Source organism: Lissotriton helveticus, chromosome 8 (assembly GCF_964261635.1).
Source record: "Lissotriton helveticus chromosome 8, aLisHel1.1, whole genome shotgun sequence".
Lineage (NCBI taxonomy): Eukaryota > Metazoa > Chordata > Amphibia > Caudata > Salamandridae > Lissotriton > Lissotriton helveticus.
Window position 1 is genome coordinate 218,304,648 of NC_136069.1, and position 26,421 is coordinate 218,331,068.

Sequence of the window (26,421 nt, forward strand, 5' to 3'; positions counted from 1 at the left end):
TTCACTACTGACGTGGGAGGGGGGCCCAAGACGCTTGACCACCAGACTGGGGACCAGATAGGGGCCCGTTTACTAAAAGCACCACCTCGGTTTTACTTGAGTGGAGCTTCAAACAGTGTTTGCTCATCCAGGAACTCAAGGAGATCATGCATTCGTGCAGATTGTTAGCATGATCGACCTCCTTATCAACGTTTGAAACGACCAATTGAGTATCATCTGCGTACGAGGTTGGGATCATGTTAAAACTTCTAATCAGTTGTGCTAGTTCAGACACATAGATATTAAAAAGTGTGGGGCTCAAAGAGGAGCCCTGAGGCACCCCACACAGCAATGTAAAAGGTGAGGATTTAAAATCGCCTAGTTGCACTATCTGAGACCTATCTGATGAAAAAGATAAGATCGACAGGGACTTGCCTCCCAGGCCAATAGCTTTCAGCCGTTCTGTCAATAAAATATGGTCCACGGTATCAAATACCACGGACAAATCAATCAAGGAGGATCAGGAGGTTGTCCTGCTTGATAGTTGCCAAGAGCTATTCTCTCCATTGGTAAAAGGGGCTTCTAGAGGGACTGTGAACTAGCTGGTATACAGACTAACATACCCGGTAGGGGAGTCTAGAATCAGTCTGGACACCAATCCTACAGTGTTTGTTGTCTAAACGTGCAGATCCTAAATATATTTATAGGAACTACATTACACATTCATCTGCATACTGATGGTCTTTCTGGGCATTCACAGTTTACATTTGTATAGTTTGTGCCCTGCCCTCACAAAAAGGGCTGATTTCCCCCCTAATGAAGCCTGGAGTGAGGGCTGTGTTGAAAGGGATTGTTGCACACTTCTAAAGCTTCCCTTTGAAGTTCCCCATGAACAAAGAAATTTTTGAGTATAAGTACAGAGGCTCTGACCCCATAATGTCAGACACTGTGGCGACTTATAACCAGATGCTTCTGACTCTACAGACTGCAAGTTGCCAGAGGACTGCTGTGCTGCCAGGAGGAACTGCCATTTGAACTGTTTGTTTTGCTCTGCGGCCTGCTGGGCTGCAGAATAGATTGCCACTTTCCATCTACCTTACGTGCTGGACTGCTGCCTGCCCCTGCTTGTTCCCCCAATACTCTTCAAGAGCATGTTGGCTTGCCTCCTGTTTGGCAGAGTCTCAGGTCCAGAAAAGATGCTGCATCCGCATGTCTGCTTTTCACTTTCTAGCATCAGTAATATGCAACGTCCAGAAATCCCTGCACTTGTCTTCTAGAGTGCTGAACCTCATGTATCCAGCTTGCTGAGGCCACTACACCGAGGGGGGGCGGGGTCAACGAGGCCCAGGGCACACACCACCCTCCTAAGAAGAATGGATTCCTCACCCCAGAGTCGGATAAACTACCAAGGGTTAGGTGTCCCCCAATTCGGAGAGTGTGTTCATGCACCACTCTCACTGAGAAGAGACTTCCGCCGAAGAGAGGAACGCTGACCGCAGTTGCACCCACATTGTGGTGGCAACCGGACCTTCCTTTCCTGCCACGGCTACCGCAGCCACACTACCATCAGAGTTGCAGCTGATCCCCACCAGTTGGTACAACACTCCTCAGCTCAAAGTTGCCCTGTGCGGGGGCAGAAGTGGTCCCCAGTGTCCCGAGTACCGCCCTCTATAAAACAGGTGCTGTGCCCTCCCCCTTTAGCAGCATTATGCTTCATAGGCAACCAGGAGAGACCAAGAGAGGTCTCTCACACCCACAGTAAGACCACAACCACTTTGATTAAAGCAGCTGCCCTGCACGCTCACGGGCAGCTGCACTTTTCTAACTTGCGTGGCTGGAACCAGTGAGGTCTCCACTCTGATTCTGCAGTATAGTGGATAAAACATACTTGGGTGTGCTTTTTCTGTGATTCATCAGTACGGGAGGCCCGAGCGCCTCAGAAAGTTGTTGTATCAGGAAACCTGTAAATTACAACTATACTTATAGTAACCGTGCAAGGGTTCCTGCGGCCTACGCTTTGGGCATAAAGACACTCATATCTGTAACTGGGCCATTGTGATTACCATAACCTTGCTAATAGGAGGACAGGTGTTCCTGGATCCATGTTATTTTATGGTTACTGGTGTGCTTATGGAGATCTTTGGTGAGCCATGTGTTTTGCCTCTAACCTAACTGCTGCATTTCATACACTTGTGTCATAATGTATCCTCTTTTATTCTTGTCTTGTCAGGATAATGAGTACAATCTCAGGATTTGCATAGTATGCACAGTATTTATGATTTATGTTGTTAAGGTCTATGTTTTATGTACAAATATACTCTATATATTTTTATATAATCCTGTGTGGAGTAACTTTTGTGGTGTGTTCATTGTGTTTCTGTGTGAGTGTGTTGCACGAATGCTTTACACATTGCCTCTGATGATAAGCCTGACTGCTCAGAGCCAAGCTACCAGATGGTGAGCACAGGTTATCTTTGGTGTGCAACTTACTTGCCCTGACTAGATTGGTGAGTTCTGCCTGGTTTAGGTGCATTACCTGAGCCAACCAGAAACCCCATTTCTAACAGTGTGTATGAAACTTGCAATGCTGCAAACCTGTTGTGTTTAACTGTACTAGCAACATGTAGCCCTACTCTGAGTCACGTCCTGATTGTATCCTAGTCAATGTGACTATATTGTATTTGTTTAAATTATTTTCAATTTAAATCCTACAAATCTCTGCTATCCACAAAACATTTGATTCACCTGCTGCTTTCCCTGATGGATTGCATCCTTTTCTGTCACTTTATGCCCTGCAGCTCGCCATTCTTCCTCACATTTTCTTTTGAACTCCTACCACGCCCCTCTTTCCCCATTCCCTTCTGCAGCCCAGGAGCCTTGCAAACCCTCCCTTGGCACAGCAGCTGCTGAGCACTGAGATGAAGCTGAGCTTAGCCTGGTTGCAACACCATGAGTAGTCAGGAGGCTTGTGTTGGTTAGAAAGGGGGCAGTGCAGGGAGCGAGCAGAGACTGATGTCGGGGATGGCTATAAGAAGGGTACTGGTGTAAATGAGAGCTGTCCTCGAAGTGTCTCCAGGGAGGAGCTATTTTTATGGTTTAGGTCGATCCCAAAAGATTCTTCAGGAAGCCTGGCAGGAGTATAGAAATACAAACAAGTCAACTGTGAGTTCAAAGAATTGCGAAGATTTTCGGGACTGGAAGGGAAGAACTAGGAAAAGAAACATAAGTGCCACAGTGTATATATGCCTGCTTTCTTCTGAATGCTGCGTGGGGAGCCTTTACTGTTACCAAGGGCATGTCTGCAAAAACATTATTTTCATACTTGTTTTTCTAAAATGAACTGCTCTGCGTAGATGCTAAACCCATCTTCAAACAACCCCCTGCCACTGATGAATCTTTCCTTCACGTGAATTATTTAATTTTGCTTAGAGTGTGGTTATTCATCATTGTTGTTTATTTTGCCATCTTATATATGTGTATGTTTAATCCTTTATTAGACTAGAGGCATAAAACACCTATGCACATTCTTCAACTCTTGTCTTTTCCTGCAAAAAGGATCATGAATGTATTGGAGTATTTCAGAGGTACCTTTCAGAGTCTATCACTTTATACCGGGAAGCAAGACGTGCCAGTGAGGGGAGTGGGCAGCATCAGTGGCATCCTAAGAAATAGATTGGGTACCTGCACCTATTTTATTTTTATTTTTTTTACAAATTAAGCACAAGTCTTCATTGTGAGTCTTTTGGATTTCCATGCCGGACAAGGATGTGTTTCCAGTGTTAATGAGTGGTTATTATGTCCTGGGCAGTTACCTATTAGTAAGCGGGGGCTCAGAATAGGCCTCCTGTTGCTAGTACAGCTCTTGGAGATTTAGAGGAAGCTCTCTAATACCTGTTCGTACTTGTACTGACCATATGCACTCCTCTTATACTTGTTTGCACTTGTACTGACCAGATGCACTCCTCTTATACCTGTTTGCACTTGTATCAATCAATCAATCAAAAACATTTATAAAGCGCACTACTCACCCGGAGGGTCTCAAGGCGCTTGGGGGAGGGGGGTCCGCTACTGCTCGAACAGCCAGGTCTTGAGCTGCTTCCTGAAGGCGAGGTGGTCTTGGGTCAGGCGGAGGTGGGTCGGGAGGGAGTTCCAGGTCTTGGCGGCCAGGAAGGAGAAGGACCTTCCTCCTGTGGTGGCTCATCGGATGCGGGGAACGGCGGCGAGGGCGTGGCTGGTCGATCGAAGCTGGCGAGTGGGAGTGTAGAAGTTGAGCCGGCTGTTGAGGTATCCTGGGCCTTGGTTGTGTAGGGCTTTGTGTGCGTGGGCGAGGAGACGGAAGGTGATTCTCTTGTTGACCGGGAGCCAGTGCAGGTCTCTCAGGTGTCCGGAGATGTGGCTGTGTCGGGGGATGTCGAGGATGAGTCTTGCTGAGGCGTTCTGGATCCGCTGGAGTCTCTTCTGGAGCTTGGCGATGGTTCCGGCGTAGAGGGCGTTGCCGTAGTCCAGTCGGCTGGTGACGAGGGCCTGGGTGACCGTCTTCCTGGTCTCGGTGGGGATCCACCGGAAGATCTTGCGTAGCATGCGTAGGATGTTGAAGCAAGACGAGGAGACGGCGTTGACTTGTCTGGTCATGGAGAGGGAGGAGTCCAGAATGAAGCCCAGGTGGCGTGCGTGGTCTGTTGGTTTGGGTGCGCTGCCCAGGGCGGGTGGCCACCAGGAGTCGTCCCAGGCGGAGGGCGAGGAGCCCAGGATGAGAACTTCCATCTTGTCTGAGTTCAGTTTCAGGCTGCTGTTCATCATCCACTCGGCTACGTCTTTCATCCCTTCGTGTAGGTTGGTTCTGGCGGTGGCGGGGTTGTTGGTGAGGGAGAGGATCAGCTGGGTGTCGTCGGCGTAGGAGATGATGTTGAGGTTGCGTTGGCGTGCGATGGCCGCTAGGGGGCTCATGTAGACATTGAAGAGGGTGGGGCTGAGCGAGGAGCCTTGAGGAACGCCGCAGATGACTACGGTGGCTTCTGATCTGAACGGGGGTAGGCAGACTCTCTGTGTCCTTCCGGCGAGGAAGGAGATGATCCTTTCTAGTGCCTTCTCTTGGATTCCGACGTTGCTGAGGCGCTGCACTAGGGTGCGGTGGCAGACAGTGTCGAACGCCGTGGAGAGGTCCAGGAGGATGAGGGCCGCTGTTTCCCCGTTGTCCAGCAGGGCTCGGATGTCGTCCGTGGCTGCGATGAGGGCGGTTTCGGTGCTGTGGTTGGCCCGGAAGCCAGACTGCGAGAGGTCCAGGGATCCGTTCGTCTTGAGAAAGGCGGCCAGCTGCTTGTTGACGGTCTTCTCGATGACTTTGGCCGGAAACGGGAGGAGCGAGATGGGGCGATAGTTTTTGAGTTCGGTGGGGTCCGCTGATGGTTTCTTCAGTAGAGCGTTGAGTTCGGCATGCTTCCAGCTTTCTGGGAAGGTGGCGGTGTCAAAGGAGGTGTTGATGATGTCCTGCAGATGGGGTGCGATGATGGCGTCGGCTTTGTTGAAGACGTGGTGCGGGCAGGGGTCGGTTGGAGATCCGGAGTGGATGGAGTTCATCGTACGGATGGTGTCTTCGGTGCTGATCGGGGTCCAGGCGCAGACGGTGGTGGTGGAGGGCTTTGGTGCGATCGTGGGGTGCGTCGGTTGTGTGCTGAAGCTGTTGTGTATTTCTGCGATCTTGTTGTGGAAGTAGGAGGCGAGGGAGTTGCAGAGGTCTTGAGATGGGGTGATGTCGTTGTTTCCGGCGTTGGGGTTGGAGAGCTCTTTGATGATGTTGAAGAGTTCCTTGCTGTTGTGTGCGTTGTTGTCCAGTCGAGCCTTGAATGTGGTTTTCTTGGTGGCGTGGATCAGTTGGTGGTGTTTTCGGGTGGCGAGCTTGAGGGTGGTCTTGTTGTCTGGTGTCGGGTCTTTGCGCCATGCTTTCTCGAGGGCTCGGCAGTTCTTCTTGGAGCTCTTGAGTTCGTCGGTGAACCAGGGTGCTTTCTTGCTGCCGGGTCTGCTGGGAGGGGTCCTCAGTGGGGCGAGGTCGTCTGCGCAGTTGCTGATCCACTTTGTGAGGTTGTTGGCGGCTTGGCTGGGGTTAGCTGAGCTGGTGGGTGGGTGCTGGCTCAGGGATGCGGCGAGCTGGTCGGCTGTGATCTTGTTCCAGCTTCTGCGTGCAACCTGTTGCTGGTGGTGGTGGATCGTGGTTCTTCTGAAGCTGAAGTGGATGCAACTGTGGTCCATCCAGGGGAGTCTGGTGGCGTGGCTGAAGACGATGACCTTGCTGGATGAGAAGATGGCGTCGAGTGTGTGTCCGGCGTAGTGGGTGGGGGTGGTCACCAGCTGCTTGAGGCCGAGGTTGGCGAGGTTGTCCAGCAGGGTGGCGGTGTTGCGGTCGTTGTTGTTCTCCATATGCACTCCTCTTATACCTGTTTGCACTTGTACTGACCATATGCACTCCTCTTATACCTGTTTGCACTTGTACTGACCATATGCACTCCTCTTATACCTGTTTACACTTGTACTGACCATATTCACTCCTCTTATGCCTGTTTGCACTAGTACTGACCATATGCACTCCTCTTATACCTGTTTGCACTTGTACTGACCATATGCACTCCTCTTATACCTGTTTGCCCTTGTACTGACCATATTCACTCCTCTTATACCTGTTTGCACTTGTACTGACCATATGCACTCCTCTTATACCTGTTTGCACTTGTACTGACCATATGCACTCCTCGTATACCTGTTTGTACTTGTACTGACAATTGGCACTCTATGAATTGAGGATAAAGTCGTTTAAAAATGTGTTGCACTGTAAAGCTTACATTTGCTTCATGCAAGAGGTACTTAAAATAACCCACTGTATCTTGAACTGAATGCTGCATCCAGTTATTCAAGGGTTCATGTCCGTGTCACTTGGCTCATTTTGCAGGCATGTGACTCAGCCTCAGAGGAACTGAGCTGCCTTCATCATCCTCACACTCCATGTGATGCCATTTATGTTTGAACAGTGTATGGCTTTGTGCAAACATTGAATTTAGAAAAGAGTGCATTGTTTTATAACCATTATTAGGAAATAAATACTCATGTATTCAGTCTTTCATGTCACAGGGCTTGCTTCCGTTCTTGCCATGAAAGCTTGCACCTGGTATCCTTTGCATGTTTTTTTACCCTGTTTGTCAATAAGTGCACGACAGAAAAAGCTGCTATTAATATTATTATTATAGGTAATGGTGTTGATACTATTTATTACTTCTACAGCTAATAATATTAATACATTATTATATAATTAGACAGTAATGCTTCATCAATGACTTCATGACCATAAAGGGTTCTTGTTCGCTGAATGAGTATCACAAAATAAGACACTAATGATGCCTTCAGCATTTGAAATATTCATTTGTTTATAGCAGTAAATACATTCAGTTAGATTGTATAAAACACTCAATTTGACCTACGCACTCTCCACGTGCTGTCCCCGAATTCTCTTTTATTATGCGCATGTTAACTTTTGGCTAATCTAAGTTTAAACTAACCCTGGGCGTCCGAATCGGCTACGCCCACGGAGTAGGCGTAGTGTTGCCTTCTACGCATTTTGCGTAGACAGCGTAGCCGGCAACACTACGCCCACTCCGTGTGCGTAGCCGAGTTGGCCGCCACCCGCCTCCCTCCCGCCCTCCCCTAAATACATTATTTAAGCAACTAACCTTAATAAAACAATTTTAAAGCACTTACCGTGTCCGGGGCTCGTCCGGGGCTCCCTCTTGGAATAGCGTCCCTTCCTGGATACCAATGCGCATGCGCGGACGGCCGCGCATGCGCATTTCTCGGGAGAAATGCGCATGCGCGGCCGCCCGCGCATGCGCATTGGTATCCAGGACGACGCTATTTCAAGAGGGAGCCCCGGACGAGCCCCGGACACGGTAAGTGCTTTAAAATTGTTTTATTTAGGTTAGTTGCTTAAATAACGTATGTAGGGGAGAGCGGGAGGGAGGTGCGTAGTGGGGCTACGCGGAGTGCGGGAGTGGGCGTAGCTTCTCTCCCACTCCGCGTAGCTCCGCGGAGCCCCACTACGCCCACTACGCCCAGGGTTAGTTTAAACCGCCTACCTTTAAAGTAAGCAGGGCTGGTTTTCGCTCTGGAGGAGCCCTGTGCAAAATTCTTTTTGGGTGCCCCACCCCATAGCCTCACTACCAATCAGCAAAAAAAACTCATCTCTCCATTCCCCTCTCACATACATTTAATTTGTTTTTAAGTGATGGTAAAGGCGGGCTTTACTAATCTGCTCAACTATTCACATAACATACAGTTCTGCTCTTGCGAGGGGGCACATTAACCCTCTGAGCTACTTTATGGTGACTCAAAGCTGCCACTAGACAAAACTCCGATCTCCCTCTCTTGTAGGATTATTAATCACAAGAGTTATCCTGCTGTATTTATTGCTGCCTGAAAACTGGACACACAATGAACTCTGCATCAGCTGCTTTTAAATCTTGTTATTGCTAAGCACTGCCCCCATTGAGGTCAATGCCCCCACACCAAGGTCAGATATGGCCCAAGCCCATCCCTTGTCCCAACGCACACTGGGCAGGACCATCGACCTGTAGGCTCTGAGTGCAAAAAGACTGGAGGCAGGGAATGGTTGGCAGTCGCACCTAGTGCCAAGAGCTTGGTGGGGATGCCCCAAGGCTTTATTAAAACAAAGAGAGGTGGAGGCGTGCATACGTCCCTCCAAAGTTTCTAACACATCACAAAAAGGTACGGGGCAAACCAATGCAAAAGAAGGCATGGATGTTGAATCCATGTATACAGACATCCCACAGGAAGCAACACCAGAGGTAGTGAGTAAGATCTTAAAGGGGACTGGAGGAATATCCATCACACCATGTGAGTTTGTATTGGATCTTGCCCTCCTGTACTGGATCAAGCTCACTCACTCATAATTCTTTTGAGTTTGAGAGGGAATACTACCTTCAAGTGGATGGCACCTCCATGGGGAGTACTTTTGCTCCTAGCATGACATACCTGTATGTGCACTCATTTGGGTCTGAATTCATTCTAGATTACCTCAATCCCTATCAGGTAAAATAAAATTGTGGAAATGTCATTGGCGACCTTCATAACAAGATGCTTCGCTCCACGCTAGTTGTACCAGCGGCAAGGAGTGGGAACAGCTAGGTCCCAGGCATGGTGGACCTTGTGTTGTAAGGGGGTGTGGTGCTAGTGATGTTTGTGGCAGCGATGCACTCTACCTACTACTATGGAAGTGCGAAGTGCGAGAGATTGGTTACCATGTGCTTGGTGGGCTTTGCTTCTAATTAGGCATACCGCTCGATATCCCCGTAGCAAAGATGTTGGACTAATAATCCTAAATACAAGTTAAGAGATGGGCTATACATAGTCTTTTACCCTGCCAGGTTTTTGAATGTGACCTGAGTGATTGCGAATTGGTCCCCCGTATGTCCCTTTTGGAAATCACGTAAGAATGTTCATGCTGCTCGTTAACTCTCATTCAAGGACACCACGCTATTCACTTTGTAGAAAAAGAAACGGGTGTTACGGGGGCTCCTACCAACATAAATGTGAGAAATGATATGCGTGATCAAGTGAGAGCTCGGTCACTCCTTGTAGATCCCTGGTGATGCATGCATCTGTTTCAGTATCTCTAGAGCCTAGATGTGTGCTTGCATATATAAGGAGTTTGATGTTGGCATGCGCTGAGAGCACATAACTGTACCGAGGTACTGAGACCTGGGCCCCCCTGATGGAGGGTGAATGGTGATTTTACGATTCGGATATGTAATATCTGATTTTAAATCTGGGTGTATCTATGTCACATAAATGCAGTCTTGACATATGTTGAAAGAGACAGCGGGTCGTGTGAGTTCAGCCTGTATTTGGTGCAAGTGCTGAGCAGTTTCCTAAAATTTAGCAAGCTGTTTTCCTTGTGATTTGTTTGCCTTCATGTGCATTGATGCCCAAAGTCTGCCACACACAGGCTCTTTGCATGGATGGCAGAACTTAGTGAAATTGAGGTCCCATAACAAAACCTAAAAATCACTAAAAAAGCACCAGATACACTATGGTTGGCAAACTGTTAACTTGCACCTCTGCCATGCACTACTCATAATGTAACACATTACACCGCTGATTACATTAAATACAAAAAAGTATAGAAAAAATTGATAGATGGAATGTTTGATGGTGGACTTGACCCTTTCTGGAGGGTCCTCCACAGACTTTTTTGCCGTCACCCTCCTGTTTTCTGAACACATTTCTGCTGGCTTAAGGACTCTGCACACTTTACCACTGCAAACCAGAATTAAAATGCTTATGCTCTCTCCTTTAAACATGGTAACATTGACTTACACCCAATTGCCATGTTTAATTAATATCTATGTGCCTAGTAAATTGGTACTACGTGTACCCAGGCCCTGAGAATTAAATGCTACTAGCGGGCCTGCAGCACTCATTGTGCCACCCACTTCAGTAGCCCTTTAAACTTGTCTCAGGCCTTCCACTGCAGCCTGTGTGTGCAGTTTTAAACTGCCATTTCAACCTAGCAAGATAAATATCTTGTCAAGCCCAACCATCCCTTTTATTACATATAAGTCATCGCTAGTGTAGGCCCTAAACAGCCCATATGACAGTGTGAAGTGTATTTAAAAGGTTGGACCTGTACTTTTAAGTTTTACACGTTTTGGTAGTGAAGAACTCCGACATTTGCTTTTCTCTATTGTGAGGACTACCTCTCCCATAAGATCGCATTGAGTTTACTTATAACATTTATTAAGTAATAACTTTGAGTTGGGAGCAATTAGGAAGGTCAAATTTAGTCTCTAAAAAAATAAAATTTAAAACCTTCTTTAATGGTAAAGTTGGATAATAAGTCACGATTCTGAAATGGAACTATTAGAAAGCTGACATTTTGTTCTCCTAACATTTGGCATCTGTTGCCTGTATCCTGGGTCACATGACTACGTGTAGCTGGCAGTTAGTCTTTGTGACCCGTGAAACAAAGGAACATAGGTGTTGTCAAGATGGGCCATCCCTAACTTGATGAGGGAAGGAGCTGTCACCTACCACGCAGACTGAGCACACTAACAAAGGGTCTGACGCTAGTCTATTGTTAGCCCACACAATCTGGAGACAGGGCAGGGAGGCAGGAAATTTCAATCACCTCTGTGGATTGAAACCTCCAGAACCTTCTCTAACTTCGAAGTAGACACCAGGTATAAATAGTGGATCCTCAGACCCAAGTCTTCAGTACACTTCTGGACCTGTGGAAGACTCAAAAGGACCGCTGTGCTGCTCTGCAAGGGGACTGTTACTCTATTGCCCTGCTGCCTGCTGCTTTGCTGCCTGCATCTTGAACCAAGGACCACCAGAGTGACTCCAAGGCCTTGTTGGCTGGCCCTCAGATCAGAGCCTCAGTGACAGAACAGGCACCAGCTAAATTGAAAACAGCCCCTGGACTCTGCCAGCTGTGCATCCTGTCCCCCCAAACTGATGCCATCCCAGTCCTGCACCCTTGCAAGTGGGCCTGAAGGTGCTCTGCCAGCCCATCTGTGGTCCCAGTAGAAACAATGCAGTGTGACTCATCGCCCGGTAAGACTGCATCAAAACCGCTGTGCAACGCATCCCATTGTAGGACTTTGCATAGCACGGAACTGCCGTTGCGCGGTGCATCTATATACAGGACATAATGTTGCCTCCGCAGTTCCATAAAACCACCACTGCTTAAAGCATTTCCATGCATGGACCTTGCATGGTCACCGTATCTCCCTCAAAACTGCAGCTGCATGACACATCTTCATGCACAGACCTCGAATCGCCACCACAGCTCACTCGGAACTGCCACTGTATGACGCATCTCCATGCAATGACCTCACATGACCTCTGCTGTACAATGAGTCCTCGACACATGACTTTGCATCACTCCACAACCAAGATTTAGGGTACTTTTGTTCATTAGGCCTAATATGGGCCTTGTATCAGGCCCATGCCCCATCACAGGCAGCCTGAACTTGCAACTTTGTACCAGTCCAGCACGACCAGATAACTACAGTTCATGCTTTGTGCTTTTAGGCAGTATTTTAAATACATCTTTAGAATTGCCTATCTCCAGTTTCTTGTCATGTTGGTGTCAATTTATTACGTTTTTACTTCAATTTCTAAAGTGGTGAGGGATTTTCCATGTGTTGTTTGTTCACTCTTTGAAGTGCTGCATAAATACAGACTGCTTTGTGCCAAGCTGTCAGAGGGTTAGGCATAGGTTAATTTGGGGTTTGCTTGTGACTTCACCCTGACAGAAATTGTGGCTGCTGCTGAGTAGGGTTTCACCCCTCTCAACCATTAACCCAATTTCCTACACTTGAATTAATTTCAACCTCTGATAATCACTTGGGTCCACAGTCCAATTCACTGCTATTTTGCACACCATGTCACCTCAATTTGGACCCAGCCATAAGCAAATAAGTCTCAACCCTGATCCAGTGGAAACAGTTCAATCCAAATTTCCAGGCCAGTTCCTCCCTGATTTGAAAACAAGCAACCCAGGATCATTTTTGCCCTAGTAAGGGCTCTCAGCCAGGTTTAGATTGATTCTAGTGACATAGTGGGCACAGGTCTGGGCATGTCCGTGCCACTTAGGGTGACACACTAAAGAATACAAACAAATGATGGGGAGAGTGCTTGAATAATTAAAGCCACTGGTACTCATCAGAGCAGACTATTCCCACTGGAGCAGGGTCAAGACAGAGTTGCATATTGACCTAACCTGAGGTGGGATGGTGGGTAAAAGAACGATGGGTTGGAATAAAAGCTCTAGTGATTGCCAGTTGTTAGACTTACTTGCAAGCATCCTCGCATCAACTTTTGTGAGTTTGACATTAAATACTACATCACTTTTGACATCCTAATTGACATCTTAGAAGGCAAAATTGATCAGATCACATGACATCACCAATGACATCTTCAACATGTCACTGTTGTGGACACTTACGACATCATGAAATGGAGCAACAGTGTTATTATAAAATGTCACTTTTTGACGGCACAGCCTTTATTCTTCCAAACTATCTTATTGCTACAGTATGTTGAAACTATGGGCCTGATTTAGATCTTGGTGGTGCTACTGCTGTCCTGCTGTGGCAGCTTTCCCAGGTACTCAGTCAAGCTGACGGCAGTCAGCCCACCATATTTAGATGTTGCGGCAATTGACAGGAGAGTGCCATGACAGGGGTCTTCACTGCTGGCTAACAGGCCGGTGGGTTTGTGCCAAGCAGATTTAGATGTTCCCGTTGTGGTAGTGGTGTCTTGGCAGCGGTGTGCTGGTGGAGTAATGCCATAGTGGTGGATACAAAAGGGGGTGGTGATGGACGGAGCACCTGAATCAATCAAACACTAACACCCAGTCAAAAGATCTGGGTTTAATCCATCACCGTTCTTTTGCCAACTCTGCCACCCCAGTTCAGACATGGCTATATGCAAATCAGTCTGACCCTGTGCCTCATGGGAACAGTGCAGCCCGAACTGCCAAGCCATGCCTTCCCTGGACCGGAATCAAGCTTCCGAGGACCGGTTTCTGGCATTCCAGCCGTCTTCAGCCCGGCTTGCTTGAATCCGGTGGCAAAGTGAGCAAGGGACTCACGTCTGAGCATACCCTGCCACACTTATGGTGGCCAAAAGCGGTACAAAAGGGGGTGGTGATGGACGGAGCACCTGAATCAATCAAACACTCACACCCAGTCAAAAGATCTGGGTTTAATCCATCACCGTTCTTTAGCCCACTCTGCCACCCCAGTTCAGACATGGCTATATGCAAATCAGTCTGACCCTGTGCCTCATGGGAACAGTCCAGCCCGAACTGCCGAACCATGCCTTCCCTGGACCAGAAACAAGCTTCCGAGGACCGGTTTCTGGCATTCCAGCCGTCTTCAGCCCGGCTTGCTTGAATCCAGTGGCAAAGTGAGCAAGGGACTCACGTCTGAGCATACCCTGCCACACTTATGGCGGCCAAAGTGGTACAAAAGGGGGTGGTGATGGACGGAGCATCTGAACCAATCAAACACTCACACCCAGTCACAAGATCTGGGTTTGATCCATCACCGTTCTTTAGCCCACTCTGCCACCCCAGTTCAGACATGGCTATATGCAAATCCGTCTGACCCTGTGCCTCATGGGAACAGTCCAGCCCGAACTGCCAAGCCATGCCTTCCCTGGACCGGAATCAAGCTTCCGAGGACCGGTTTCTGGCATTCCAGCCGTCTTCAGCCCGGCTTGCTTGAATCCGGTGGCAAAGTGAGCAAGGGACTCGCGTCTGAGCATACCCTGCCACACTTATGGCGGCCAAAGCGGTACAAAAGGGGGTGGTGATGGACGGAGCATCTGAACCAATCAAACACTCACACCCAGTCACAAGATCTGGGTTTGATCCATCACCATTCTTTAGCCCACTCTGCCACCCCAGTTCAGACATGGCTATATGCAAATCAGTCTGACCCTGTGCCTCATGGGAACAGTCCAGCCCGAACTGCCAGCCAAGCCCACTCTGCCACCCCAGTTCAGACATGGCTATATGCAAATCAGTCTGACCCTGTGCCTCATGGGAACAGTCCAGCCCAAACTGCTTGGCTGGCAGTTCGGGCTGGACTGTTCCCATGAGGCACAGGGTCAGACTGATTTGCATATAGCCATGTCTGAACTGGGGTGGCAGAGTGGGCTAAAGAACGGTGATGGATCAAACCCAGATCTTGTGACTGGGTGTGAGTGTTTGATTGGTTCAGATGCTCCGTCAATCACCACCCCCTTTTGTACCGCTTTGGCCGCCATAAGTGTGGCAGGGTATGCTCAGACGTGAGTCCCTTGCTTACTTTGCCACTGGATTCAAGCAAGCCGGGCTGAAGACGGCTGGAATGCCAGAAACCGGTCCTCGAAAGCTTGTTTCCGGTCCAGGGAAGGCATGGCTTGGCAGTTCGGGCTGGACTGTTCCCATGAGGCACAGGGTCAGACTGATTTGCATATAGCCATGTCTGAACTGGGGTGGCAGAGTGGGCTAAAGAACGGTGATGGATCAAACCCAGATCTTGTGACTGGGTGTGAGTGTTTGATTGGTTCAGATGCTCCGTCCATCACCACCCCCTTTTGTACCGCTATGGTGGTGGATAGACAGGTAAGTGCTACTCATCATTAGCTTACTACACATATATGTTGTGAATGTGTCATAATGCATATGTAGGTAATGTATTATGCCCCTTATTGGTACGTATTGCATGCCACACATGCAACATACACACACTATTCAATGCACACCCACAGCCACCACAAGCACAATACCCATAAGCACCACAACAACAAAACAATTTTTAAGTGTCAATACAGGTGTGTTAATTTTACCTTGATGGGTATGAAAATGAACACTACTGCATTACACCAAAGAAAAATGTTGCATTGGAGAGCAATGCAGAGGTACACAAGGCTACAGCAATAGTCAATACATGATACATGGGACAACTATAAAAGTAGTTACTGTAGCTCTCAGCGACAACAGAGTCATTTGGGGTTGTGGTGTAATTGGTGCAGAAAAGGAGGGACCTGGAAAATGGGGTACAAGACGGAAACATTAGCAGGAAAAAAGTCACGTTTTAATATTGATTCCACCACTCAAAGTAGGAGGAATTCCTGCCACAGTTGCCTTGGTGGAAAGGCACATTGTAATTGGAACAGCTGGATTCTGGGTAGTATGCCCGCCGACAGCTTCTTCTTCCTGGTTGAGCATTCTTGGCGGAGTCAGCAGGACTCTTGCAGTCTTTCATCTATGGACCAGTCAACTTCTAAATATGGTGGGTTGACCACCAAGTCGGTGGGTGGAGGCTGTTGAAAAAACGACAGCACAACCTGTACTGCTTAGATCTAAGGGGTAGATGTACAACCCTTTTTTGCTGCCGCAAACGGGAGATCGTCCCATTTGCAACTGCAAAAAAGGTTCCAGGTATGTACAAATGCTATTTTGAAAGTCACTGACTCGCAAAATGACATTTGGGACTTTTGCTACTAGCAGGGGGGCATCCCTGCCTAATAGCGAGTCACCATGCCATGTACTGTTGTTTTGCAAACGCATTTGCGGCCGTAAAACACTCGAAGTTTACCACCCACTTCGAGTAGGTGGTAAACCACTCGCAAACGGGAAAGGTTCCCCAGGGGACCCCTTCCCCTTTATGAGTGCGTGCATAAATATTCATTTGTGTTTTTTAAATGCATCCAGTTTTATTTAAGGAAAACGGCCTGCATTTAAAAAAAGACCTGCTTTATCGAAAAGCAGTCACATACATGGTGGTCTGCTGACCCCAGCAGGCCACCATCCCTGTGAGTGCTAGCCAGTCCCAATGGGGTTGCAAATTGCGCTTGCCTAATGAATATTGATGAGACATGCAATGTGCGACCCCATTGGCAATCGCAAACAGTGTCTAAGACACTGTTGTACGTGGCATTTTGCAACTTGCATATTGCAAGTCGCAAAGTGAAGCAATTTGCGAATTGCGAAATACAATCGTCGTACATCTGGCCCTAAATCAGGCCCTATAGTGTTAGCATACACACAATATTGTCTAAATTTGATTAAATACATTGTTTCAATGTTATTCCATACCCCTTCCGAATACAAGAATGGCTGAGATATTATAATTTTCCTATTTCTTGTGCTGTTTCAAAGACTCTAAATTCCAAATTGGCAAAACCCTATGCCACACATGGCGCTTTCTTCTTCGATGCAGCTTTTTACACTGTGTGCAGACTTTCTTATTTGATGAGGGATCTTTACTAAATAGGAGTTGTTTTTTGTTTCATGTTGTACCTTGTATCATATGTATACATTAGTAACTACCAGTGGGTCTCTACTCAATGGGCCCGATTCAGAGAACTAACTTAAGACAAAATCCTAAACTTACTACCATTTTCGTATTCACAGAAGGCACTTACTCATTTTGGTATTCACAGAAGACACTTATTCATTTTGGTATTCACAGAAGTTAGGAGTCCTAACTTTAGGACTCCTAAATGCCTTCTATGAATACCGAAAGTCTTAAAGTTAGGATTTTTCTAATTTTAGGAGTAGTAAAGTTAGGACTCCTAATATCAGGAAGATTATTGATCAGCTTTCGATATGTGAGTGAAATTGCCTTAAGTTTCAGATGTTCTTCAAGCAGTTTACACTCAAGGGGGGCGACTCTGGAAGCACCGAACCCCGGGGCACTGCTGGTTGTATGACATGTCTAATTTGGAGGTAGTGTAAGCATTCGGTTTTGGCAAATCATGTCTTTTGTAATTCCTCAAAAGATAGGATTTTACTCCCCGTGTGCAGGTACCCCAATTTTGAGATTCCTAGTAGATCCCATTTACTAAAACTTTGTCTAAATTTCCATGCCCCCAAATGTTGAGACTCCCAGAGCGTGGTGGCCCTTGTAAGTTTATTTTTCCATCTCACCTTGGCCAATGCCAGAAGCCATTGTCGGACTGTGACCGCCATGGGACCTTCAATAGAGAAGATCTGTATATAATGCGTGGAGGTAGCTTCTAGGCTGCATCACTAATCTGTCCATTGTATAAGCTGGCTCCATCAGCGGCTGGTGCACCAATTGATTGACCGTTGCCAGTTGAGCTGCCTTGTAGTATGTTTGAATGTGCAGCAGTGCTATTCCACCGTTGTAACAGCTAGGCATCAGTTTACCTAGGGCGATCTTTGGGGGACCCCCCTCCTGCAGCAGAGTGCAAACCAAGCTATCAATGGCATTGAAATATGTGTCTGGAACTGGGTAGGGAGTATTTTGGGGAACATACAAAAAAATGTGGCAGCGCCATCATTTTATACAATGCCCCTCTACCAAGCAGCAAGTGTGGAAGGGCCCCCCAGTGACAGATGTCGCTTTTGAGGCCGTCCAGAGGGCGCTGCAAATTCCGAGCTGTACAGTAATGAAGGACCCTAAGTATCTGAAGCCCTCCGAGTTCATTTGGGCCTCGCAGTCTGCCGGCAGCATTGGCCTCGGTCCGCTAAGAACATAGACCACAGACTTTGCCCAGTTGATTGTGTATCCAGAAAACCTTCCGAATGTGGCAAAGATATTTAATATTCTCGTTATCGAGGCTCTGGAGATGCCACATATAGGAGGACATCATCTGCATAGAGCGAGATCCTGTCCTCCCAGTCTTCTGACCATCGTAATCCCGAATTACTGGATCGCTGCAGATCCATGCCACTACCAGCTCTAACATTAGTGCAAAAATAAGTGGGGATAGGGGACAACCCTGCCTCGTAAATCGATGTAAAGGGAATATGCAGGATCTTACCCCATTTACCATCACTTGCACACAGGGTTCTGTGTATAGAAGCCCCAGCAATGAAAGAAATCAGGCCCAAATCCCATGTGTTTGAGCACTGCCACCATGTACGGTCACTCAATCGTATCAAAGGCCATGCGCGCATCAAGGGACAGCACCACTGCCTCCTCCCTAATTCTATGCGCACTTCCCATGACTCCATGAAGGCATCGGAAGTTTAGGTCCGTGCTATGACCTGGCATAAATCCGGACTGATCCGGATTAACCAAGGCCGGAAGTAAGGATAAAAGCTGCTGGGCCAGCAGCCTAGCTAGGATTTTTGCTTCCTCGTTTATTAAAGAAATTAGCCTGTATGAGGCATATTGGTCTCTGGGTTTTCCCTCTTTGTGTATCACAACTATTGTCCCCAACCTCTGATCGGATGGCAGTGATCCTATGTCTCTACTTTCCTGAAACATAGCTAGCAGATGGGGTGTGGTTACCTGCGCCATAAGTTTGTAAAGTTCAATTGGGATGCCATTTGGTCCCATAGCCTTGCCTGGTTTCAAGGCTCCTATGGCCTGAGTTACCTTAGTCCCTGGTAAGTCTTCTTCTAGCTGTTGACTTTCCACTACGGTTGAGATTGGGAGCCTAATATCCTTCAGGAAATGCAAGGATTCCTGTTCTGTATATTGTGTTTTGGCTGCATAAACCACCGCGTAATAATCTGCAAAGGTCTCCACAATCTCTCTCGGATCGTTCATTGTTTTGCCAGTTTGGGCAACAACCAACGTAACCCACCTGTCCGCCCTTTGGTGCTGGTCTAGCCAAGCCAAAAGTTTGCCCGTTTTGTCGCCTGCCTCATATTTTCGGTGATGCGTCTCACTAATTTTATTCCTGGCTTCCTCTATTACGTGGTCTTTACAATCTTGTTGTTTCAGGTTGAATCTATGTTGCACCGCGTCATCCACCCTTCCCACTACTTGTAGCTCGAGATCCAGTATTTCTTGCTCAAGTGTTGTGACTAGTGCCCTTTTGCTTTTTATACCCTCCGATCAGCGAGAGGGCTTCGCCTCTCACCACTATCTTGTATGCCTCCCATAGTGTCTGTGATGAGGTGACTGTATACACATTCTCCTGAAAATAGAAATCTGTGGCCTCAATCAGGCCCTTTCCTTTCTTTGGGATCTTAATATACTGGGGGTTTATGGGCACAGGACCCGAACGTCACCCCCCTCCTATCACATATCTTACCCTCACAGGGGAGTGGTCCGAGTTGTCTCTAGCCAGGTGCCTAACTTCAGTAAATTGGGAAAGGAGATCTGGGGTGGAAATTAATAGGTCTATTCTCGATCGACTACCATGCGCCCCTGAATGAAATGTATAATCTAAGGCAGTTGGGTTGAGCGCCCTCCAGATGTTGATCAGGTCAAGTGCTAGGAGAAATTCTGTTAGCTGTGATTTTGCTGGTGCCTGCGTTCTGGGTGGCGTGCGGTGTAGGGTGTCACAGCTCGTCATGTTGAAGTCCCCTCCCAGGAAAAGTCGGCCTCGCGGCCAGTCTAGTAACAAGGCCCCCAAATATTTCAGGGTTGAATCTCTCAACATGGGAGGGGCATACAATGACACAATATTTAATAGGGCCCCTGCCCTAAGCCCTGAAATTACTGCATATCTCCCCAGTCTGTCTGTTCTAGTGTTCGCTATGTTTAGGGGCAGTCCTTTCTTAAAAAGGATTCCTATACCCCTCGATCCCGATGTGTACCCCGCATGCACCTTCATCTCGTAACCCCGACGGTTTAGTGCCTTGCAGCTATTTCCCATGAGATGGCTTTCTTGCAGGAAAATCACATCCGGGGACTGTCTCTTTACTGGCTGAAGAACTATCCCATGCTTAACCTTACTCCCCAGCCCATTGACATTCCAGGACAGAATTATTATGTCAGCCTGCTGTTGTGTCTTAGTGATTAAATCGGGTGACTTTCTTGCCACTATATAGCTTATGTCTGGATCCATGTTTTGTTTTATGGATTCTAGGCCTTCCAAATTACACTGTAGGGTTTGATCAGAGTTTGAAATATCTGCTCTACATACATGCACTACACTTAACAAACATCACATATAATATTAACACACCCAATGGGGTGTCCAACACCCCCCACCTCCTCCTCCTGATACCATGGAACTACCCCAACCCTACAACCCTGCCAGACGGACCCAACCAGCCCACCCCCCCAACATAGCAGAGCGCCTGTTGACCCCCGTGAAAAGAGTCTGGAAAACGTGTATCTCCCTGCCACCCCAAACTCTCAACCCTGTAAAACTAGTTTAATTATGCAATTGTCCCCGTGAGTCACTTTGTAGGCTTTTGGGCAAAGTCCACCACTATGTAGCGCCATAGTCCATTTTCGTTCCCCTTTTCCTCGAATTTAGGGCGTCTCACCTCTTCTGTTTGATGGTTCCCCCACTGGGGATGACCCCCTTAGCCAATCGCTCCGGCGCCTACTTTGTCTTAAATAGTCTCACCTCAGATGCTAAGTCCTTTCTGCCACTCGGTCAGCTTGGGTAATTTCCTGGGCCATGGATCCTGATTCCCTTTGGCAGGGGTACTCCCCGCCATACTCCATCCTTCTATCCAGGTCCAGGCCTCCAGAGTTTCAAAGAACCACGATTTTCCTCCCTCCTCTACTCTGAGCTGGGCTCGGTACATCATTGAGTATCTCACCTCTTTCTTCCTCAATTCTTGCTTTACCGCCAGGAGTGTGTCCTTCTCAGTTTCTGTACCTTCTGAGTATAGCCTGGGAAGAATGAGATACAAACGTTCTCAAGCATTACTGGTGGGGCAACCCTGGACGTCTTCAGCACCAGGTCCCGAGCCCCAAAAGTGGAGAAGGCGGACCAATATGAGACGCGGCAGGGCTCCTGGTCTAGGTCTCCCTCCCGGCACTCTATGGTCTCTCTCCCCCGCAAATAGTTTCGATAGGCCTTGGGGCTGTAGTTTCTTGACGATGTGATCCTCCACGGAGAGGTTGGTGAACGGGCCTTCTGCTCTTTCTGGCATTCCTAGGATGAGAACGTTGTTCCTCCTCAATCGTCTCTCGAGATCCTCAAGCTTAGCCTCCAAGTCTGTAGCTCCACTAATGTTTCTTGAGTGGCTTTAGCATCTTTTGTGAGATTCTCGGCTGTGTCTTCTACTTTTCGGAGCCTCTCTGCCATGTTGTGCAGGTTTGCCCATATCAGGGTTACTTTCGTGCCAACCGAATCTATTCTTCCCTCTAGGGCCATTCGAACTCCCTGAATTGTGGCCATAATATCATGAAGAGATAGGAGTACCCCAGTTGCTTGCTGCGGCGGCACTGCCGATCGTTGGTCTTCTTGGGCCTCTGTTCTCCTGGCTCCTTGGGCAAAGCGAATTTGTCCATTTTACTCTGGTGCAAATTTTTCGGCCCACGGGTCCTGGTCAGGATCCCCCAAGATATTGGTTCCGATGATAGGAGAAAACAGTTGGGGGGGAACAAAACCACAAAGGAGCCCCTGGATAGTCCCTGCCGCCTGATACAGGTGAAATGTCACTGAGTACGGTATCTCAAGGTTCCCCAATGCCCTGCAGCTTCTCGGCCACTGTTCTAGCTCTCATGGCCTCGCCCTGCCTTTGGGACTCTGTGCTCGCTGGGATGATTTATTGCGCGGGGCCCAGAAATTATTTGGGCTTCCTCACCGCCTGTGCGATGTTGCCTCTGCCTGTGAAGTTTTTTAAGGACAGTCTTATTGTTCCAATGAGCCTGTTCATTATGTTGGGCCCTGTGGACCGGTTCTTTGCGTTCACTATGCACCAGCCTCACCTGCCTCAGGAGCCCAGACTGGCAGTCCCTACACAGTGGCTAGTTTTGTTCTCAGAGGGGCAGAGACCAGCTTTTCCAAGTTTTTCACCTATCTTTACTGGTGCAGTTGCTTCTTCTGTTTACTTCACTGCGGGGTGGGTGCTGTTGGTGTCTCCTGTCCTTTCCAGGACACTGTGCCAAGTTCTGCCACGGGGGCCAGGACACCAGAGTTTGCTGCTGTTTGACCGGTTGTCTCCCACCACCAGGAGTATTTTGCCGCTCACTGCTGGCACGCTCCACCAAATCGTGGCCGGGGCTTCTCAAAGCCAATCAGGCCGCAGTCTGCTGGTCGCTTCTTCTGGTGTCTCGGTGGGCACAAAACGGTTTACGCGCCTCTCCAAGCACTCCCCTTTCACTGACCTCAGTGCGGGGCACAAAAGCCACAGATAAATGGATGGATTGTGCAGGGATTGCAATCTGGGCAGCGGAGCCGCTCTAAGAAGCAACCATCTTTTTTGCGGGTAGGCCATGCCCGCCTATGGTTTGCAATTTTAAGTGATTTAGAATTGTATTTAATTGTTAATAGCAGTTTATAGTGCTATAGAGAGTTGTTGGGTTTGTAGAGGGTAGGGTGGAAAGTTAATTAAGTAATGATTAATTAATTAATCATTTTAAGTAAGTATTTGATGAATGTTCATTATGTAATATTGATTATATTTTAGGTGAGAGTGCTATGTTTGTAGATTTATAATTTATTATTCATTAATTGATTGATAATTATGCAAATTGTGTAATATTCATGTACTTTTATTTTAGGTGTGGGTGGCTGGTTTTGTAGGCGTATAGAGTGGGAAGATATTTAAGTAATATTTAATTGAAAAAGAGTTCATTATTTGTTTTGAATTATTGAATTGATTATTAATTATGTCAATTAATTAATACTGATTTATTTTAGTTATATTTTAGTTGCAGGTTGTTAGGTTTGTAGTAGTGTATGATGGGAAGTTACTTAAATATTAAATAATAAATAATTATTTTGAATGTATAATTAAATATTTAATTGGTTAATAATTATATAAATTGTGTAATAATTATATTTTTGGGTTATATTTTAAGAGTAGGCTGCTGGATTTGTAGGGGTATAAGGTGGAAAGCAAATTAAGTAATAATTAAACAAGCATTATATTTTAATTTAAAATTAAATATTATATTGTTTATAAATTATGGAAATTGGATAATTGTTGTGTAGTATATATATATATATATCCAAGTACCAGCGTTTTGTTTCTATGTGCTAGGAATCCTCCACGCCACAGATTTACGCAGACACGGACCAGTTGAGGTGCTAATTTAATTTATTCAGTGCAAATCAGCCGCATGACGTTTCGGCTCCGAGGTGCCTTGTTCACATGACATTGTTCACAATTGTAAAACGTTCTTTTAAAGTGCCAGTGATTGGTGCAGATTAGGTCACATGTGAGACTGAATATAGACATGGTAAAAATACTAAGGTTTCCACAAAGTGATGTCACTGACCATGTCATGAATGATCTAATATGTGACATCATCAGCAGTGGATTGCGGGTGCGCGAAATATAATTAGTACAACTAACTATATAGGAGCAATTTCAATGGTTTTGTATGAGTGAAATGTCCAGCTAACTATATCACCCCTAAAACGTATAGTTTTTTGAGTGAATTTCAAAGGTTTTTTAAAAGCTAATTCCTAACTATATAACTCCAGAAACCTATGTTTTTTTCAGTGAATATATATATATATATATATTATGTTAAGTAGTAATGTTTATATTCGGAGTTTTATATTTTTTCTAAATTAATAGGGTTATTCAAGAATGTACTGTGTTTGAAGTGAAGTAGTTTACCTACTGATGCTTAGACTGAAATCCAACTCTTTCCCTAGTGTTCACAGACTGTAGTGGTAATAGTAATTTTAACCCCTCCAAAGTCCAATGCTTTTATTACTGTTGCACAGACCGGAGTGGGAATAGTAAATGTAACTCCTACAAAGTCCACCGCTTTCCTTTTCCTTACTTTTGTTTGGACTGAAATGGGAATAGTAAATGTAACCCTTTCAAAGTCCAATGCTTTTCCTACTGTTGCACAGACTGGAATGAGAATAATAAAGCTAACCCCTCGGAAGTCCTACAATTTCTCTACTGTTGCATATACTGTAGTGGGAATAGTATATCTATTATCTCAGACTCCAATATATTTCTAAATATTGGTTAAATATTTTTTAATATTTGTGTATAATTTAAATGTTATAGTATTTGTCTATATGTATCTATTTTTATTAATTTTAATAATATTTTGTTTGTGTGTCTTCTTTGTTTTTTAATTTGTTTAATTTTATTTGTTTGGTAATTTATTTAATGTTTTGGAATTGAGTTGCTAATATTTTTTCAGTTTTGTGTAGTATATATATTTTGTATTTATTTATTTTTGTAGGGCATGCTTTATCCAGAGGTGTTAGAGGGCTTTACAATAGAGAGAAGTACATTAGATCAGACGTTACAGGTAACATGGAAGATGTGACAAGACTCATAACTACTAGAATTACACAGACTGAGGGTTACATATTTACAAACTATAGATTCACTTAAAATGACACATTGCAAACTAACGTTGGAGACACATGACTTGTGCAAGGATGTATTACTACTGCAAATACCCAGAGTGAAGGTTACATATTTACAAAATATAGATTTACTAAAGATTACACATTGCACATCTTTAATGTGGAAGCTGATAATAGCAACCTGTTTTTTTGTAATGTGTTAATACATTTAAAGTTACGGAAATGTGTTTAATAATTTACTCATTTTAGCATTTCTTGTTAAAGAACATTTGTGTGTTAACATTATACATGGTGCTCACTTAGAAGTGGCATACCCCTAATTAATGGCTTAAATATATGAAGTAATACATGAACGTTAGTTGTTTTCTGTAAGCTGGTTCTCGTATATAAAAGCCTTAGACTTTCTCACAGGCCAAAGAGTGAAGCTCTCACCTAATGTGATACAGTATACAATATACACAGTGAAAAAGGACAAATCCACACATTACCAATGAGATAGACAAGTGAAACAAACACCGTTATGGAACGCATCAATCATACACATAGCACAGCAGCATAGACTCGGATAATGTCCCAACTACTAAGAACTTAAAAACTTATAAATACTTGCTCAAGTACTGCATTACTTTTGGCATGTATATGCAAATAATTTGTTCTAGTTCAGGAAGTTATTCCCAGACCTGACACCTCTATATTTGCTCACATGGACTGAATTGTGAGTGGTTTTGCATTAGTTACAAATCAATTTTTTTATATGTGCGATAATATTTGTATGTATTCCACAGAGCATAGCATATGTGCAACTTTAAGCAAGTTTTCAATACTCAGTATGCAAGGATCTGTACAATTTGTATATTGGAAGCGTTACATAGCCATTGTGCATTATTTTCACTAATGCACACTCAACTTTGCTTCTGTGGTCCTTGCATCCAGAATTGAGTGGTTGAATTGAGGGCTTAACCATTAGAGCTCTTGCACTCCAACTTACCTCAGTTTTTTACACGTGAGCCATTGTGTTTATTTTTTTATTTTTTATTTATTTATGCGATTTTATATAGTGCGAACTTTACCCGAAGGTGTCAGAGCGCTTTACATAGGACCCAGTTTCAAACATAAGGACTGGCGGTACAAAAAGAATTTGCAGATTTTTGACTTACATAAGAACCAGTTGAAAACATACGGACTTAGGGTTACATGCGTCATAAAAAGGTACAAACAGAAAAAATTGCAAATGTACAAGAGATAAAGTCACACAAGGAGGAGATACAAATCGATAAACTCTAGGCATATACTAGTGAAATCTCTATCTACTTAGGGAGGGGATACACATGGATATACTCTAAGAGTCACATAGGAATGGTAGAGAGCAGAGCGGACTCCTGCATAAACTAGTGATTAGAGTTATCTCTATATACATAGGGAAGGGGTAAGACTGGATATACTCTAAGAGTCACATAGCAATGGAAGAGAGCACAACGGTCTACTGCATATACTAGTGATTAGAGTTATCTCTATATACATAGGGAGGGGATACACATGGATATACTCTAAGAGTCACATAGAAATGGAAGAGAGCACAACGGTCTACTGCATATACTAGTGATTAGAGTTATCTCTATATACATAGGGAGGGGGTATGACTGGATATACAGTCACAGCACCAAGGGAGGGACAGAGAAGGGCAGGAAAGTGAGACAAACCAAA